Here is a 10,474-nt window from a genome sequence, read left to right on the forward strand (position 1 = left end):
GAATCCACCTTCCTCTTTATTTCCTAGAAATGTCCTCTTTCATCACTTTGTCTTTTAAAAACATTCTTGTTTAAACCTGCCTTTGCTTTATTCTCTAATTCCACACAGACAGCGTTTCCTTCAGAGGAACAGTGTTGATAATGTGTGAGGAATGTGTTTACAGAGATGTGCGGCGCTGGAACGTTTCGGTATTTCAGCAGTAGCTTGAAGGAAAAAGGAATCAATCACGTCTGTTTGATTTTCTCTGTTTAGAAGTCAGAGTTATCTCCTCTTCGTGGAGGAATCTGACGGAGAGGTCATCTGGAGGAATGTATGGTAATCTTATAACCTTCAGCAGGTGGAGGTTCTATGGATGTGTGTGTGTGTGAGAGTTTAGTGATGTTGTGTGTTAACTTAAAGTCTGACCTTCTGACATTCAGATTAGTTCATGTTCCATAAAGGAAAACACAAGACACACATGGTCATAGGAATAGTTCAACATTAAAGATAATCAACAGGAAGATTGGGGCGTCTATATGATAAATATGAGGCTTCAGCCAGTTAGCTTAGCTTAGCACAAAGACTGGAAACAGGTAGAAACAGCTAGCCTGGCTCTGTAAATCAATGTATTGCAACTCGTTTTGTTTAATCTGTAAAATAAAACTGAGGTGTTGTTTGGAAATATTTCTTCACTCTGAGCAGTTACTAATCAACCAGCAGAGACGGACAGAAAAAGCCACAAAACAATAACAAAGATGTAAAAGAAAGGGGAGTCAAAGAACAGAATCTTTGAGATAAAAAATATCCAGTTATTAAACAAAAAATATGTTTTAATTAAAGCTGTTTCTGATGTTATATTAATCTGTTTATTGTGTTTTACCACTGATTTTATATGACGTAAGGGGACCTCGAGTGCCATGAAAGGCGCCACCAAATAAAATGTATTATTATTATTATTATTATTATCAGCATCATTAAAAACAAAACTGCACTGCCACAAAAATCAATCATCGGTGAAATATTGGAAAAAGAAAAGTTCAACATACAAAAATCGCCAAATTTAACATAAAAAAACTGGACCACTTTAACTACTTAACTGTTTTATTGTAAACATATCGGATTTTAAAAATGTTTTAAAAGATCTGTATTTCAGAGAGAGCTCAAAACAGGAAAAAACAAACTTCCCGTCGCCTCAACTTCCATTTCTGTCGCAGCAGAAACCAGACCCGAGGAAAAAGACCTCTAAAGACACAAGAACTCTTTTTCCCCTCGTCGTCACCGTGAATAACATGCAGCTCAATCAACAGGGACCCTATTCATGAAGAACTTCTGAGACTATACGTAGAATGAAGACGTTTTCTAAGAATGTAAGACTAAGACTGGATCTGGTAAAGAAAAAAGTTATTCACAAAACATCTTCTGAGCCCAGAAAAGATATCAGAAGGTGACGAACTGTTCGGAGTCAGGAGGAGGATTTGCTGTTTAGAAACTGCTTTCTCAATTACGTTGAAGCAACAAACTACTTGGTTCTATTGAGTAAAGGTACGGCTGTGAAAAGGTGTACTTGTACTTATGAAACACTGGGGGAATTTTGTTGTATAAAACAAAAATAGAGGGTGATGAAATGCATTGCTTAAAATATCATCTTGGTTTTTAGCCTTCGTCATCTTGACTTTTCTGGCCATTGCCATCTTGTTTTTTGCCGTCGCCATCTTGTTTTTTGGCCTTTGTCATCTTGATTTTTCTGGCCAACGCCATCATGTTTTTTGGCATTTGTCATCTTGTTTATGGCGGTCACCATCTTGTTTTTTTCTGTCACCAGAAGTGACAGAGAGGCAACTGAATGCTGATGAGACATTTTTTACTCAACCAAAACGTTACAATTAACTTTCAAGAAGTGTAAACTGTGGTGTAGTGGAGAGCAGGGTAGTTCTCCAATCAGAGGGTCGGTGGTTCGATACCCGGCTTCGGCAGTCGATGTGTCCTTGGGCAAGACACTTAACCCCAAGTTGCTCCTGAAGGCCATCGGTGTGGACTGGATGATGAATGTTAGTTAGAGTCTGATGGTGGCACCTTGATGGTAGCCTGTCATCAGTGTGTGAATGGGTGAATGATATGTAACATACTACTGACTGTAAGTCGCTTTGGAGAAAAGCGTCTGCTAAATGACTGTAATGTAATGTAATGTGATGTAAACACACTGTGAGAGGGTTGAAAGTTTTAAGATGAAAACACAGACAACGCCGTGGTGTCGACCTGTCAATCAGTGTGTAGCCCCGCCCTAAAGCATCCCCTGCTTTATGGTCTGTTTGACTCTAAATGGAGCATCATTTACTAAATGAACATCATGCTGTATTGAAGAAGACTTGAAACTAGAGATTGAGACCATAAACTCATGTTTACTAAAAAACATATTAATCATTTGGAAAACCACCATTTATAAATACTTTGAGTATAAAATCAAACAGAATAAACAAATAAAATAAGGTTGATTAAACTCTCATATGTGTATGGTAAATATAGAAACAAGACATTTGTAATCAGTGGGATGAAGAGCTGCTGCCAGGTGGCTCGCTGTTTTCCTATTTCCTTTCCTTGTGCAATCAAAGATCAGGTGCAAAGGTTGCAATTAAGCTGATTACTCAATTATGCAGTAAGTGCTATATGTAATACTACATGCACATTGAGGGCAGAATATTATTTATCATCTGTTCTGCATGAACGTTGTATTTAACGTTAAGATCCTGTCGTTAGAATCCCAATTTTTAGATTTTCCTGTTAGATTCTTCTCAGTGTTTTGTATAAATAAAAGCTTTATTGTGTTTTTGTTTTTTAAAGTGCAACGTTTTCATTCATCACAGCTGACTCATCTTGAACTACACCGGCCTGTGCATCACCTGTGGCCTCCTGTATCTGCTGCATGTGATGATTCATGAAAAGCACTGGAGGGATTCTCGAATGCATGAAAACAAACCTAATGATGATGATGATGTTTCTTCACAGGGAACTGAATAACTGGCTCTGATCTCTAACTGTAAACAACATAACTCAGGCTATAAAACATTTTAAGCTTCTTTTCATCAAAAAGTTGGTCGAGGTTTTTACATTTATTTCACTGTAAAAATCACTAACTAACGTCTTCGCTGTCCTTGCTCCTGGACGCCTCCAAATGTTGTTTTTTCTCCAGAGAGCGCAGAAATCTCCCACCTTTTTCTTCAGACTTTGTTTTTTAACCTTGACACCTGCATAAGAGACAACCACTTCACATTTCGAGGTATTTTTCTGAGCTGACTGCAGAATTAGAGGGTGTGAAAAAGGTTCTACCTGCAGCCGTGGATGTATTAAAGACGAGTTGAATCACAGAGGAGCACAGAGTGCTCACAGAGGAGCACGGTGAATATTTCATTCCACACCTCCGCCTGTGATGTTAGCACCGTCCAAATGGGGTTCATGCTGAATTCTGTCCAAACCTTCCTGCTACAAGAGAAACGGATGAAGGACACTCAAGTGAGTTGGCATCATTCAAAATTCCCATTAGCTACAACATTACAGACAAACTGTAATCTGAGCTGAGAGCCACAATAAGTCAAACCAGTAAATGATACGACTCATAATACACATGTCAGGCAATAACGGAGGCATGTAAACACATCATTATGTTAATGGATAGAAGTGTTCTGTAGGTTAAGTCCATTAAAATGTAAATGGAGTCATGATGAAGCTGGTATAAGATGGAGAAGACTGATGGTGGGAGAGGAAAGAATATGTGAATACATTATGATGTTATCAGCATATTGTGACCGGCATGGTAATTATTACAACGAGAAGATTATATAACAAAAAGAGGCTAGATGTTCCCCCCGTTTCCAGTCTTTGTGCTAAGCTAAGCTAACCAACTGCTCAAGGTTAAGGTGGCAAACATCGGGTCTGAAAAGTCAAAGCTTCATGTCTTAAAGCTGCATTCTCTCTCCTGTCCACCAGGGGGCGACTCCTCTGGTTGTATAGAAGTCTATGAGAAAATGACTCTACTTCTCTCTTGATTTATTCCCTCAGTAAACATTGTAAACATGAGTTTATGGTCTCAATCTCTAGTTTCAAGTCTTCTTCAATACAGCATGATGTTCATTTAGTAAATGATGCTCCATTTAGAGTCAAACAGACCATAAAGCAGGGGATGCTTTAGGGCGGGGCTACACACTGATTGACAGGTCGACACCACGGCGTTGTCCAGTCCGGGAGTTGACCCTGTTCTTGTCTTGCAACTTTAACAATTTCACAGTGTGTTTTAAGTTGAGGGAGTTAATTGTAATATTTTGGTCAGCTTATGGTACACTAAACTAAACTACGCTTTCTTTTTCAGTACTTCTTCCACAGCAGACATGAGAGTGGTTTCAAAAACAGACATGACATTAAGTAAAACGTTGTGTTTATCATGTTGGTTGTATCTCATATCTCCTGCTGCTGCAGGTAAAACCCTTCCAGAGTATCTGAGGCTGAACCCTCTCCGGACGGGCGGAGCTTGGTTGGCATGCAGCAGAGATTGTTGACAAGTCTTCCCTGAGGCTGCTGCTTAGTGTCCGCTGACACAGAGCCACTTTAATAAAACGGGGATCAAACACGGATCATATCTGGAGTGAAGGGGGTTAAGAGAATCTGTGCTGATCCCTCACAGAAATCCTGAAGTTCCTCCGAAGCGCACATTAAACACTTAATCACTATCAGAGGCTTTGGGCAGAAGCCGAGAGCACGCAGCATGAGTGTGTGTGTGTGTGTGTGTGTGTGTGTGTGTGTGTGTGTGTGTGTGTGTGTGTGTGTGTGTGTGTGTGTGCACGCTCAGCCACTTTAGATGTAATTTACAGCTCTGCTCAGAGATAATGACCCGCAAAGAACTCACAGAAAGTTCAAAGAGAGAGGGATCATAAAGTAGAATAAAAGTCATCCGACTTGGCTGCGCAGGGAAACTTTGAGAAGAACTGCAGTTCAGATAGTATCATAATGATAAAAGACTGATATGTAACGGCATTCTTTGGAAAAAAACCACGAGGTGAAGAGTTTAACTTTTAAATCTGCAATATCTTTAAACCTGCAAATGTGAGCGTGGTACCTGCTTAAAGGAATAGTTCACCCGTAGATCATATAGATAGTACAGAGTCCTCACCTCCCTCGGCTCTTCATGGTCCCAAAAAAACTCTTTCAAATAGGGTCAAGGAGCAAAGCGCCAGAAAAATGAAAGCATATCAGCTCAACAGGACTTTGATGGAGGCCGAACTAAAGGCAGCAAAAAAACGATTTGTGAAAGTTCCTTTGCGGCGTTATCCAAGATGACAAACAAAGCATTTCAGAGGTTTTGTTTGGCAAGAATTGCTGTGTTGGGATTTCTGTGAGTCCACGGATAAAAGATACTTGGTAAATGCAAAAACCAAGATGGCGACGGCCAAAAACCAAGATGGCGACGGCCAAAAACCAAGATGGCGACGGCCAAAAACCAAGATGGCGACAGGCAAAAACCAAGACATTGACAGGCAAAAAAACATAGTCACAATGTGACTATGTCAACTTCTTGTCCAAAGTTGTTTATAATAATAACATAATGACATACTTAATTTCTATAGAGCCTTTCAAAACCAGAGTTACAAGTTGTAGCTGTGAACATCAAACACAGAAAATGCAATCAAAACAGGGGTTTAAATAAGTATTCCAACATAAAATAAAACAAAATGTAAAAGAACAACATAAAAAAAGAAGAAATATGGCCCCTGAAAAACAATTATCATAATTTAACACTTTGTTTTTTGCACTGTTTAAACAAAGGAGATATTACGTGTATATAATTATTCCCTTAAGTGAGATTTGAGGAACAATCTTGTAGGAAATAATTCTTTGCCTGTTGGGAAAATGTTCATATTTCCTACTTTGCGTATCCGAGTCCAAACTGTTTTGTGTAACTGGACATGTTGGCTGTAAAAACAAGCCGTGGCTTTAAAGAGATTATCGCAGCTCTGCTCAAACAAACAGAATAGATTGTCCCTGAGGCGAGCGCATGGTGAAACAGACACAAACACAGGCAGCACACAGGTTCAAGGCCAGCAACGAGGGTTTCCTTTTTCTTTTCTTTTTTTCTGCATATGGGTGGTATATTGTGTTATTTGTGTGGAGCGGATTAGCTGCAGGTTTAATTCTCTAAATGTTCAATTAGAGTCGTTTATCATCAGAACACAACCTCAAAGACACGTTTGGAGGTTTTCTTTCTGGGATTCACAACCTTTAGAAATAATAATAGTAAAATGAGCTGATGAAAAGCCAAAGTCTGGGAGAGAGAGAACCATCCGGCTCACTTCAAGAGACGATTAATTCAGCCTGAGCGGAGATTTAAATCTCTGCCTGCTTTACGGCTGCTTTTAGCTCTGCAGCCTTAAACACACTAACAACACAACACACAGTGATATAAGAAGCCATTGGTTCCGCTTGTAGAAAAATGATTGATGTACAGTAAACGGAAAACAGCAATTCACAAAAACAATCAGCGTTTACTGCAATGAGCGAAAAGGAACACAGTGTATAAAGAAATTATTAAAAAGGAGAAAAAACACTTTGAGATAAACGAGTAAAAAAGAAAACAACATGCTGAATTCTGCGTTTTTTCAGTTTTTTCAACGTTCTCTGAGTCGCTACATCTATTTGTTTTGTGTGAAATGATCACATTTTCCGTTGTGCTTTGCACCTCGGGGGTTTCCAGATGGGCTCCTGTCTGTGAAGACGGAGGAGACTCTCACAGTCAGGAGGCCTGGAGGAGCTGCAGGACGTGATGGATGGAAAACGCCAACGCAAACCGCCAAAAAGGAAACCTTGACTTCCCTCTTTCAGATGAAATAGTTCTTCTACTCCAGATGGACGTCTTTAGGAAACCACTTAGCACTTAGTCATGCGGGTCCTGATCTTTACCTGAGTCTTTGAAGATTCAGTATCAGTCAACAACATCCAATCCAATATTTGTTTCTATTAACATAATACTGAAGTTCTGGCGGTTTTTGACCAACATCTGCTCCTCAAAGTTCACCTGCAGAACGTCTGCAAATAAACAAAAAGGGCCAAAGAGACGCACCACTACAAAGAGCAGCCAAAGACTAAAAAGAGATGCTAAATACAAAGACACACAAAACCACCACAGACACAACAATGACTAAAAAGAGACACAAAATGCCTACAAACAAGTTATAAGAGATACAAAACAACAAGAGATGCAAAATGATATTGAAAATGGCCACACAAGATACAAAACAGCTGCAAATTCTCTAAAAGTGACTACCCAGATATTCCCGACAACTAAGAAGAGAGACAATCAACTACAAAAACATAAAACAACTACAAAGAGACTAAGGCTCTCTGCAAAGACACACGAGAAAACAACAACAGATGCAAAACAACTTCAGAGACACAAAGAAAAACTAGAAAGAGATGCTAAAGGACATTTAAAATGACTACAAAGAGAAACAAAACAGCATCGAATTGACAAAAAATGACTAACAACTACAAAGATACACAACTACAAAGATACACAGCCAACTATAGAGATAAAAAAAAAAACGACAAAGAGACTCAAACTGACAACAGAAGACACAATGAACTACAAAAAAATAACTACAATGAGACATACAAACAACTACAAAGATGCAAAACGACTAAAAACAGACTTAAAATGACAACAACAGATTCAAAATGACTAAGATGACTCAGAAAAGCAACAACTAGAATGCAAAATAACTACACAGACTTTAAACATGTCGCCCTCCGTTCGTACGAGTGTGTGTTTGTGTTTCGCTTCCAGGGGAGAAGCTCTGGGCTGACAGTCTTTACTGCCACTGATTCCCATGAGATTTGATTTCCTGAGAGCTTTACAGTCCTAAAAGTGTTTTCACAGGAGAGACGAAGCGTCGATCTTTATAGCAGCTGTTACAAATTGCACCGAGCCGACTTTAAAGTGTCTTTTCGCTTCACGGTGGTTCAGAGCAGTGTGAACTGCTAGCTTAAGGTTAGCTTAGAGAGGCTTCAGCAGAGGTAGAGGCATTTACAGGTTAGTCATTGTTCAACACAGGGAGGTGCAACAAAATGCAGTCTGTACTCCAATGTTGGTACATAAGAAAAACATAAATACACAAAACTATATCATAGGTTTTTCCTTTAATGTACTTTGAGTTCTTCGCAGGCACCTCTTCTCACCAATATCCCTTATGCTCGGTATATATATATTATTTATTTTCCACTTTAGGTTCTGGGTAATTGAGAAGACATTTCTCACTATTTTCACTATTTTTACAAACCAAACAATCAATTGATTCAAGGAGAAAATAATCAGCAGATTAATCCATAGTGAAAATAATCATTAGTTAATAGTTAAAAATGATCTGCAGCTCAACTAAATACAACAGTAAAATCCTGCTTTTACATTAATGCATTAGTTATAATAATGTAGTGACCGATATAACAGTAATATAATGATATTATATCATTATATTATCTAATAATATAATGATAGTAGAACAGGCACATTTTTTATACTATATTTTAATGATTATACTATCAGGCTTTTACTGAAGAAACATTTACAATGCATGACTTATTGCATATTTGACTTCGTAATAAACGTCAGTTCCAAGTCAACGTCATCGTTCATCATGCCACAAGGAATAAAAAAGCACTCCCCCGTGTGCTCTCTGGGATCCACACACATCAATAAATCTGGAGAAACCAGCGACCCCCATCTCGTACTCATGTATCCCCAAGTCAGGACCAACCATCGAGGAATCATCAGCAGATTAAAAAAAAGAGGTTGAACGTGATCAGAGCGTGACAGCGTTACACTAAGAGGGTGGGAGAGCACTCGACATATGAAGAACAGGATGTGACCCCGGACCCCCTTCAGCCCCCTCATGGTCCAGGCGTAAACATCCCGTGCCACAGTCCTGTTCTAACGCACTGATTTCTACACCATAAACACAACAAAGAAACATCCCAAGTATGCACAAGCTGTAAAGCACGACACGGGTTCTGAGAAAGGCCGGGAGAATGTACTGGAGCCATAGAAAGTGAGAGATTTATATATCGACCCGGCAAGGTCGAGCAAAGCCCTTCAAAGGGAAGCAGCGTTTGAGCGATTGGCCACAGTTCTAGGATTCCCTCGGACCTCATTGATCTCAGAGGTCCCCCAACAGCAAAGAGTTAAAGGTGCAAAGAAACAGGCCACTGACAGTTCCATAAATATTAATATAAATCCTGTTTACGGGAGTTCTGATTAACATGAATACTCGGTATGAGCTGTTGCTGAGGAAGAGAAACACTAAAATATTAAAAGGAAGTTGTTGTTTTTTACCAGAAAAAGAACCAAAACATCACTAAAACATAACAGAAAATAACAAGAAAGAACAACAAGATGTTTCTCTGTTTACTGTATCAGATTAGAGATTCCATTCTTATCCATTTAACATTTTACATTCCAACTATCCATCCTGTGTCTTTCCTACCAACGCACAAAACACTTCTTTCAGCCATTGACCTATCCGTTGTCAATCTGTTACCAATTAGACTCCTTGTGAGCAGATATGAAGGATAGTTTAGGATTAAGGATTGTTTACTTCTCTAAATATCTGGAGTACACTTCTTAAATTAGAGAAACATTTGGGTTAAGGGGGATTTAAGAGATACAATCTCATCGATAACACTGTTCTACAGTCAGAGAGACAGGGGACAAGGTTTCCTCTTTACTTACTATTGATGCATGTATCCGGATTCTTCTATCAGATTCATGCAGTTTAACTGGAGTAACATAAGTAGCATCAGATTATCAGTTATGTTGTAGCAACGTGTTTATGGTATTAACAGACAAGCATCCTGCCAATCTCCATCGTGAATCCTCCCTCCAGACAGTTAACCTCAGTTCACAGGATTCAGTACAGTCAGAGACCACCGGGTCATATGTTATAGAAGCTGGGCCTCTACCACAGAAGTTTAGCGTTACTGTAGTCTAAAGCAGAACGAGGTGAGTAGTTCTGACTGGCTGAAATACAACTTCTGATTTGGAGATATTTTAAAAAGTTTTATTTTGAAATGTGTTTTCTTGTCAGTTCATCAAACAACATGAAGGTTTAGCGTCTTGGTTCGGACTACGGAGCCTCCATGTTGTTGTTTTATAATCCTCGTAAATAAAAGCGTAACTCAACACGTTCTGCACAACGTGATCAGAGAAGGCCTTTTTCAATGTGAGGAAAGCTAAAAGAAGACCAACCTTGTTCCGTAAAAGAAGTGATGCCGCTTTTTTGCGTCCTGTGTGAAAATACTCATCAAAAAGTATATTGACTTTCAAATTAACTGCACCAAAAGCCCAGTGAGTAAAGGCTTTGAGTGGAAATACAAGATTTCCCTTTGCGAGGCTTAAAATAAACTTTATAACTGGTTCAGACTTTATGTTTCTCACAAATCATTGTTTCTTCACATATAACAA

This window comes from Anoplopoma fimbria, chromosome 23 (genome assembly GCF_027596085.1).
Source record: "Anoplopoma fimbria isolate UVic2021 breed Golden Eagle Sablefish chromosome 23, Afim_UVic_2022, whole genome shotgun sequence".
Taxonomy (NCBI): domain Eukaryota; kingdom Metazoa; phylum Chordata; class Actinopteri; order Perciformes; family Anoplopomatidae; genus Anoplopoma; species Anoplopoma fimbria.